We start from the raw sequence: 9246 nt of genomic DNA, 5'->3' as shown, positions 1-9246 counted from the left end.
CTGGGTTTGGCCCTTTATAACGTGTAGTTTTAACAGTTGCATGAAAAACGGTTTTAAGATGAATTTGTTAAGCAAATGAGAGGATTTGGAAACAATTTATATTTTTGTCTCTCTTGTCATTTGAATAAACAAATGTTTTTAAACAGGTATTCACTTGGCTCTTAAAATGTAATAAGAATGTATATGAGGCTCACTTTTATTATTTTATTTATTATTCATGAATTTGTAAAGCAGTCCTGAAAGGTTATATGCGATGGCAAATATGAACCATAACTTAAGTTATGTCTAAAACAATAAAACATTGCAGTTTGTATTCTAGTGTGCATTCGTTAATAGGCGTATGGTGTGGAGTTTTAAAGGAACATTCCCCATGCAGCCCCACCAACCAAGAATGATATTAAAGTACCTTGGAGGTTGTATAATATGCATTTTTTTTGTTTAAAGTGGGAAAAAAAGGTGTTTGCTACATGCTGGCCCTCTCCATTGTCTAGTTTTGGTTAATGGCACATCCAAGCCTTTTTAGTGACCCAGCTTTCTTATCACTGAGGCCAGAGGAGATAAGTTTCTCTGTCTTGTCATCATGACATCACTGGGGTCCACAAGACACAAGAAAGATGTCCATGTTGGTAGCAGTGCAAAAAAAATAGAAATAAAACTTTTATATTGCCTTACCACTTACCACTAGTAGTATACATTTACAAAAAAAAAAACCTTAGCGATTCCAAAACACAGAAATATTGCAAACATACATACTATATATGTAAGGTGTAACTGTATTCAGGGGATATTGCTGAACATAAGTTAGGTTATTTTTTAGCAGTAGCAACTACTCTATAGCAGACAACCTGCAAAGTATGTTATTTCTATTTATAAAAAAGAAAAGTTATATATATATATTGCAGTAATTTCAACAAAAAATATATTATTTGTGTGGGTGCACTAAATATGGAAAAGGGGAATCATGGTTTAACAAATGCAGTGCCCTTCACGAATATACCCTTGGAAATAAATGAGCAATAATCAATGTGTCTTTGTTGCTTTTCTTTAAAAAAAATACTGTGTTCTCATGGATATCAAACAATTGCAAACACAGCACAGGTTTATATAAAAAAACTTAACCCCTTAATGACAAGACTGTTTCTTACTCATAGTACATTTTGGGACAAAGGCTCTTAACATTTTTCAGTGTTGCTGTTTAGCTGTAATTTCTTCTTTCTCATTTTGTGCACCCACACATATTATATATTGTTCTTTTCAGGACAAACAGGGCTTTCTTTAGATACCATAATTTTCATCATATCTAATTTACTATAAAAAAAAAGATAAAATATGGTGTTTTTTTGTTAAATGACTTTTTCTCACTTTTTTTTGAAAAATCTTTTACTCATCTGCAAAAACTAATGAAAAAAACAGCTAAATAGATTCTACTATTTGTCCTGAGTTTTGGTGGGTTTTTTTGCTTTTTTTCTGCACGTTATAGGGCAATAAGTAGCTATTTCAAAACCATTTTTCCCCCAAAGCTGGTCATTCTGCCCCATGTGCTATTTCGGGTATCTTTGAAGCCAGCCAATTAAATTTACCCCATCAAACCATATATTTTTGAAAACTAGACACCTCAAGGTATTTCAAATACTGGTATTTGAACCCTTTCCATGCACCATATCTACCACCAACCTTTGTCAAACTTTATGTAAAAAAAAATGTACGGGCTTGCAGTGCAATCCAATAACGACAAAGCCCGTACATTTTTTTACATAAATGTACGGGCTTTATTGTTAAGGGGTTAAACATATGTGTAGCACAATTATTGGCACCCCTATGAATTCATGTAAGAAAAATATAAAGTATATTCCCACTGATATTTTAAATTTATAGTACACCTGGGTGACTAGGAGTAGGAAATGTGTTTAACGATGACTTCCTGTTTCACAGGGGGTATAAATTATTAGGTCACACATAGGTCAAATTCCTTTAGTCATACATGACGACTGGTAAGACCACGGAATATAGCTTTGATGTGTGGCAAAAGATTTTTGAGCTTCACAAAATGGGAAGTGGATATAAGAAAATAGCAAAAGCATTGAAATCCCCATTTCCACCATGCGGGCAATAATTTAGTTCCATTATGAATTCACCTGGAAGATGATTTGTGTCTATATTGTCTCAAAACACTGTGAAGAGGATAGTTTGAGAATTGCAGTAGTTAGTTGCGTCTTGGGGTCAAAAAGTCTCCAAAACTGCAACCCAACATCGCCTACATTACCACAAGTTCTTTGGATAGGTTTAAAACAAAAGTCTCTACCCTCTATCCAAAAACAAACTCTAACGTCAAAAATAGAGGTTAATAGCAATAAACACAAGAGGTGGGTTTGGTGCACACAGAGAGGTAGCCAGTTGGAAAAGTACCGGATGGTTAAATATGGTGGGGGCTCTTTAATGTTATGGGGCTCTTTGTCTGCCAGAGGACCTGGACATATTGTTGAAACATGGCATCATGGACTATCAAATATCAACAGATATTAAATGAACACCTGTCTGCTTCTGCCAGAAAGATTAAAATAGGCCGTGGTTGGATCTTCCAGCAGGGCAATGACCCAAAACATACATAAAAATCAACACAAAAATGGTTTCCTGACCACAAAATCAATCCCAGTATGGCCATCCCAGACTTAAACCCCATAGAAAACATGTGGAGTGAACTGAAGAAGAGAGTGCACCAGTATTGACCTCAACATTTGAAGGATCTGGAGAGATTCTGTATGGAGGAATGGTCTCAGATCCCTTGGATAAACCCGTGTTGTGTTTGCAGGTGTTTGCTATCCATCATTATTATTTATTGTTTTATATAGCGCCATCAAATTCCATATCGCTGTACAATGGGTGGACAGGACATAACAAGTAGTATGTAACATAACAAATTGACTAACAGAGACAACAGGTGAGGAGGGCCCTGCTCAACCGAGCTTACAGTCTAGAGGGAGTTGGGTTGTATTACACAATAGGTAAAAGTGCTGTTGCTAGGGATAGACCAGCCACACTAGTAAAAGTATTGCAGGAGAGGGAGTAGGAAAGGTGAGCTAAAGGAATATGGGAGTGTGGGAAGGCGTTAGCGTGCTATGTTGTAAGCATCCTTAAAGAAGTCTTAAGGGATTTTTTGAAGGAATAAAGGCAGGGGGAGAGACGGATAGACCGGGGGAGGGCATTCCAGAGGATAGAGGCAGCCCTTGAGAAATCTTGTAAGCCGGCATGAGAGCTAGAAATCAGAGGAGAGGATAGATGGAGATCATTGGATGAGCGGAGAGACCGGTTAGGAGTGTATTTAGAGATGAGAGAGGAGATGTAGGGAGGGGAACCGCTGTGAAGGGCTTTGAAAGTAAGAGTGAGGATTTTGAAATGAATCCTGAAGCGCACAGGCAGCCAGTGAAGAGACTGACAGAGGAGGGAGAGACGTTAGTAAAGCGATGTGAGAGGAAGATAAGTCTGGCAGCAGGATTCATGGTGGATTGTAGAGGGGTGAGACGGTTAAGAGGGAGACCGACTAAGATAGAGTTACAGTAGTCAAGACGGGAGATAATCAGGGCATGGACATAGCCTTAGTGGCATGCTGTGTTAGGAAGGGACGGATGCGGGCAATGTTTTTAAGATGGAGTTTTTAGAGACAGACTGACTATAGGGTGTGAACGAAAGGTCGGAGTCAAGGGTGACACCAAGACAGCGTGCATGAGTAGACGGGGAGATGATGGCACCATTAACATTGAGGGAGATAGATGGGGGAATCTTAGCATTGGAGGGAGGGAAGATGAGGAGTTCAGTTTTGGAGAGGTTGAGTTTCAAGAAACGTTCAGACATCCAGGAAGAGACAGATGCAAGACAGTTAGTTACGCGATCTAAGACAGAGGGAGAGAGATTGCCATATTTGGAGTCGGGAAGGAATTTTCCCCCTGGTATGGGGCAATTGGCATCTGCTTCATAAGGGTTTTTTTGCCTTCCTCTGGATCAACACAGTAGGGACACAATATGTATATAGGTTGAACTTGATGGACTTTGGTCTTTTTTCAACCTTATGAACTATGTTACTATGTTACTATGAGATCAGGGGAGGATAGATAAATCTGGGTGTCATCAGCGTACAGGTGGTATTGAAAGCCAAAGGATGAGATTAGTTTGCCAAGGGAGGAAGTGTAAAGAGAGAACAGAAGGGGTCCTAAAACTGAGCCTTGGGGTACCCCAACTGAGAGAGGGAGGGGAGGGGAAGTGCTACTGGAGACAGAGACGCTGAAGGTACGATCAGAGAGGTAGGAAGTGAGCCATGAGAGAGCAGTATCACGGAGGCCAAGATTATAAAGCATTTGAACGAGAAGAAGGTGGTCCACAGTGTCAAAAGCAGCAGAAAGGTCCAGTAGGATTAGCATGGAGTAGTGGCCCTTGGATTTAGAAGTGAGTAGGTCATTAGTAACTTTAGTAAGGGCGGTCTCAGAGTGTCGAGGGCAAAAACCAGATTGAAGAGGGTCAAGCAGGAAGTTGGAGTCTATAAACTTAGTTGTATACAAACAATTCTTTCAAGAAGCTTGGAGGTGAAAGGAAGCAGAGAGATGGGACGGTAATTGGAGAGACCAGTCGGGTCGAGGGAGAACTTTTTCAAGATAGGAGTAATGGTAGCATGCTTGAAGGACGATGGGACAGATCCATGAGAGCAAAGTATTTTGTATATTTTTTTAAAGATCAAAGGGTTAAACAAGAGACAAATTTTCACAGCATTCTTTGCTTTTATTTACCATGGGTGCTAATATTGGTGGAGAGCACTGTATATGGTATAAATGGCACAAAGGTCGGATCTGTAGAATATCAAAAACCCTTGTTCATGAAGGGGTTAAAAAAAGCACTCTGAACAGATGGTCTACCAGTAGAATTCCACAGGATCTTATTTTTTATGTAGTTGAGCAATTAACCAGTAAGTAATCAGTAATTATTATTGAGGATAACTATATAACTATGGAGACACATATGCAAATGTAACCGCCACGTAAAGGCTAATTACTTAGTTTGCATTTTAACAAGACTGTTGTCGAGAGTTCAGAATTCATTTTTTTTACCTATCTGCAAGTCGGCTCATAAGGAATTCAGCTCAAAGTGCGAAAGAATATTTACCATATGTAACACTCAGGAGTAACAATGTGCAGGTGTGTGATATATATATAAATATATATATGTAAATTCTTGAATAGCACTAAATACACTAATATAATTTTTTTTTACTACAAAATTTCTAAAATCTCTGTAGACAGTATCTTTATAATTAGATGCCACCCTGCGCATACTAAATAGTCTCTAATCTTTGATCTTCGGGAAGTATATTCATATGTACTCGACTATTTTCTGGTGTTTTAACAGAAATCTGGCAGCACTAATTCTAAATGGGGTACTGCTTAATTTAAGGGCTTTAGCTGCTACATTACCTTATATAAGTAGAAGTGAGATTGAGACACAATTGTATTTCTTTGCAGTGTTTAGCGTACTCTAAAGTATATTTGAAAGCAAAAGAAAAGCTAGCATTAGAGGTTATGGTCTAAACTAGAAGGTTAGATATATATAATATTGATTGTGTTACTGTACAGAGTGTAGTGGATACATGGAGTAGCCTTTTGGGTGAGGGGGTAGAAAATAATACAGCACATAAAGGCTAGGTGGATGGTTATTTTTGTCTAATGCTAAGGCAAGGGACCAAGCAAGGTTTGAGGCTTTACGATAGAAAAAATGGCCAGACGAAATCCGCTAAATGGCTTTCGTCTGATGTGAAATGATTACACAGATCTTAGGTTGTTGAAGTAGAAGTGGAAGGAAGAACAGCTGTCATCTAGGTTCTACAACACACAAGCAAATTGTTATGTTCCGTCACTTGCTGTCGCTCTGTGGCAGGGTAGCAGAACAGATGGCCGTAAACAGTTGAAGTGTTGCTTCCACAGCGCGGTCTCTCCTGTCTAGTGCAGCTGGAGGCGTCCACATTGCCCATCCCAGCTCTTTGGAATTCCTGGAAAATGTATCACTGACTCTCACTATTGTGTTTGCTAATCAACAGCCAGGTTATTCATGAGTTTTTTTATTTATTTTATTAAACAATGACCTTGGGTAAAGGTTGCAGGTTAATCACTTCATCATTAGCATGGCTATATTTCCGTGTTCAGATACAGCGTGCTTCACGCTGTGTAACAGTGTAATAAACCTCGTTGCTTATGATGTACTTCACCTTCAGCTTATGGAAACGTATTTAGAAATAAACATAGAACCACGTATCTCAGCTTCACAGCATGTTAAAAAGAAAAAAAAAAACACTGTTGCACTACCTTTATTTTCTTCTTTCCTTAATTTTTGTCCTAGGGTTACAAGCGCCTTACCTTTTGTATGTTATTTGGCCCGTTTCAGTTTTGGATGGCTGTTACTGTTAATTTATACAGTAGACCTTTTTTCACCTTTTTATATAAATTCTTTATTTTCACTTTTACAATTGGACTGCACAATACAAGGCCATTTAAAGGGGAAGTCCCACATTTTAGGTATTTTAAGTATAGCTTTGTACTTAGTAGGGTATCCATTGTTGTGTGCTTGGTTAGCAAGTGTGTTGGAAAACGTATCTGAAGTTTTCCATGGGTGTCCCGCGTTCCTTCCATGTGCACAGGATGTATTTTCTTCAAAGTGCTCCAGTGTCACTTCTCCGAACCAGACCACGGACCAAGCAGGGAGGTGACATCATCCAATGACATCAGGCACATGTTGTGCGAAGCTATGCATCGCAGAAAGTATGGCTACATTGCAAAGTCATTGCTGCAATGTTCCCAGTTCTGTAAAATATGACATTTCGTGCCATTTGTGGCCAATGACATCAGGTGCCTCTTGTGTGAGGCTAGATGTTGCCAGAAATAAGACCATACTTGATATTGCATGCGACACTGTGACGTCTCTGCTGTAGTGCTCCCGGTTCAAGAAGGCTTCCAGGTCGAGAGGGTAGATACAAAAGAGTGGCAGAAGATCATAGGCAGATGAGTATTCCGGTACAGGTACAGGTAATTGAAAAAAAAATATTTAACAGAATTTAAAATAAAACTTTGTTTAGCCAAACAGATACCCTTCGTACATGAAAGACCACATCATTCCAGCAAACAAATTGTCCCAAGACCCACTTATTTGACGTACCCAGGTGGTGATATTTCAAACTAATACAGTCTAGTGTCCTATCCAGCCCCTCTTTGTAAGTACTTTTATATGTATTATATACCTATAGGAGTGAAACCAATCCAAATCACTTGCCACGCATCACCCCCTCCATGGTCGTATTTTTCTTTACACCTTTGGCTCCCTGAGGCATACATATTCTTACCATAGATTAAATGTGAAAAACATAAATGGAATCTGGGATATATATATGAGCAAGTACTGGATGTGATCGGGGAGCTTCCGTTAACCTCTCCAGAGCTGAATATATGTATAAATGATTACATTATGCAATTTTTGAACCATGTTAAACCTCAAGTTATTAGATTTATCTAAATGGTTATTTGATTATTTAATTCATAAATGCTAAATGCTAAATGAGATGAAAATACTATTTCTTCTCACGGTGAAAATGTACTCATGATTTATAGTGCGTCTGTTTTACCTTTATTTTGCTGAATAATTTTTCTACACAGAAGCATTTATCTCTAGTACGTCATTACCTTTTGTTTTCTGATTACATGTAGCCTCAAGGAGGAGATACTTTGTCTCTTAGTTATTTAATGATTTATATAGCACCATAATGGTCACGTAATACAATCAGCTAGAAAATAGGCTCCAAACAAGATAAGGGAGTGAGGCATAATAGATGTAATGAGAGTGAAGTGTGTGTTAGTGTGAATGTGTGTGTTCTAGTGCCCATATTAGTTCCCTGCTGGAGGCAACTCACTCTTGTCGTACTGCTCCATGGGTCAGCCGGAAGATCAAAGACTTCTCAGATCCATTTGCAGTACAGAGGTCTGAGCCTGGGCACTTTAGGACTCCTTTCCCATGGTTTGCATCCTTAAGAGGTGGAGTGATGGTACATGACATTTTGTACCATGCTCAGAACAGATGATGCACAGCTTAAGATAAGACCTGGGGAGGGGGCTACTGGGGCTACAAGGGCACCTTGTTCAAGATACCCCACTATAAGAGTGAAAAGTTCTTGGGACTCAAAATCTAAGTATTTTTTCAGAGCCTGGATTGCGGCAATAAATCACCCAATTAAAATAAAACTGTATTCAATAAACATTTTTCACAGTTGGCCATAAATGTTATGTTTGTAGATAAAGTAACCTCTAAACACAGACCTATGAGATGCAAACGTTTTGTATCAATTTTCAAAAATAAAAGGGGTGGATGAAGTCACAAGATAATTTCCTTCTATTAGATGGGGTGTAGTGTTAGCGTCTGCATTCTTTCCTTTTTCTGGTGGAGGCTCACATAGTACCGTATTTGCTCGATTATAAGACAAGGTTTTTTTCAGAGCAAATGCTCCGGGGTCGTCTTATAATCAGACCTCAAATAGGTCTGACTATGAGACGACTAAGATCCAGATCCACCGCAGCTGCAGGGGACCTGGATCCTCCTGTCCCCCCCCCCCACTTACGGGTACTTCCCGGTGTGTAGCTGGGGCAGCGTGTAGATGTCTGTGCGATTCGCGTAGACAACTTCCGCTGCTAGCCACGCCTCCTTCCGGCTGCAGCGTAAGTGCGTGGGATCTACACGCTGCCTCGGCTACATGACAGAAGCACCGGTAAGTTGGGGGGGAGGCGGGGGAGTGTTAAATGGGGGGCATAAGGCATTTCTGGAGGCAGAGTGCTCTGTGAAATGCCTTTTAACCCCCTTAATGCCACTCTGCCTCCAGAAATGCCTTTTTAACCCTCTATACGCCACTCTGCCTCCTGAATGCCTTAAACCTCCCTATATGCCACTCTTCCCCATAATATGCCTTTTAACCCTCTAAATGCCAGAGTGGCATATAGGGGTATAAGGCACTTCTGGAGGCAGAGTGGCACATAGGGGGTTAATAGGCATATCATGGGGCACAGTGGCATTTAGGGTTAAAAGGCATATCATGGGGCACAGTGGCATATAGGGTTAATAGGCATATCATGGGGCACAGTGGCATTTAGAGGGTTAAAAGGCATATCATGGGACACAGTGGCATATAGGGGGTATAAGGCATTTCTGGGGCAGATGTGCATAACTGGGGGG

This window comes from Sceloporus occidentalis, unplaced genomic scaffold (assembly GCF_023333645.1).
Source record: "Sceloporus occidentalis isolate IW3139 unplaced genomic scaffold, rSceOcc1.0.p SCAF_139, whole genome shotgun sequence".
NCBI lineage: Eukaryota > Metazoa > Chordata > Lepidosauria > Squamata > Phrynosomatidae > Sceloporus > Sceloporus occidentalis.
This window is presented reverse-complemented; position numbering follows the sequence as displayed.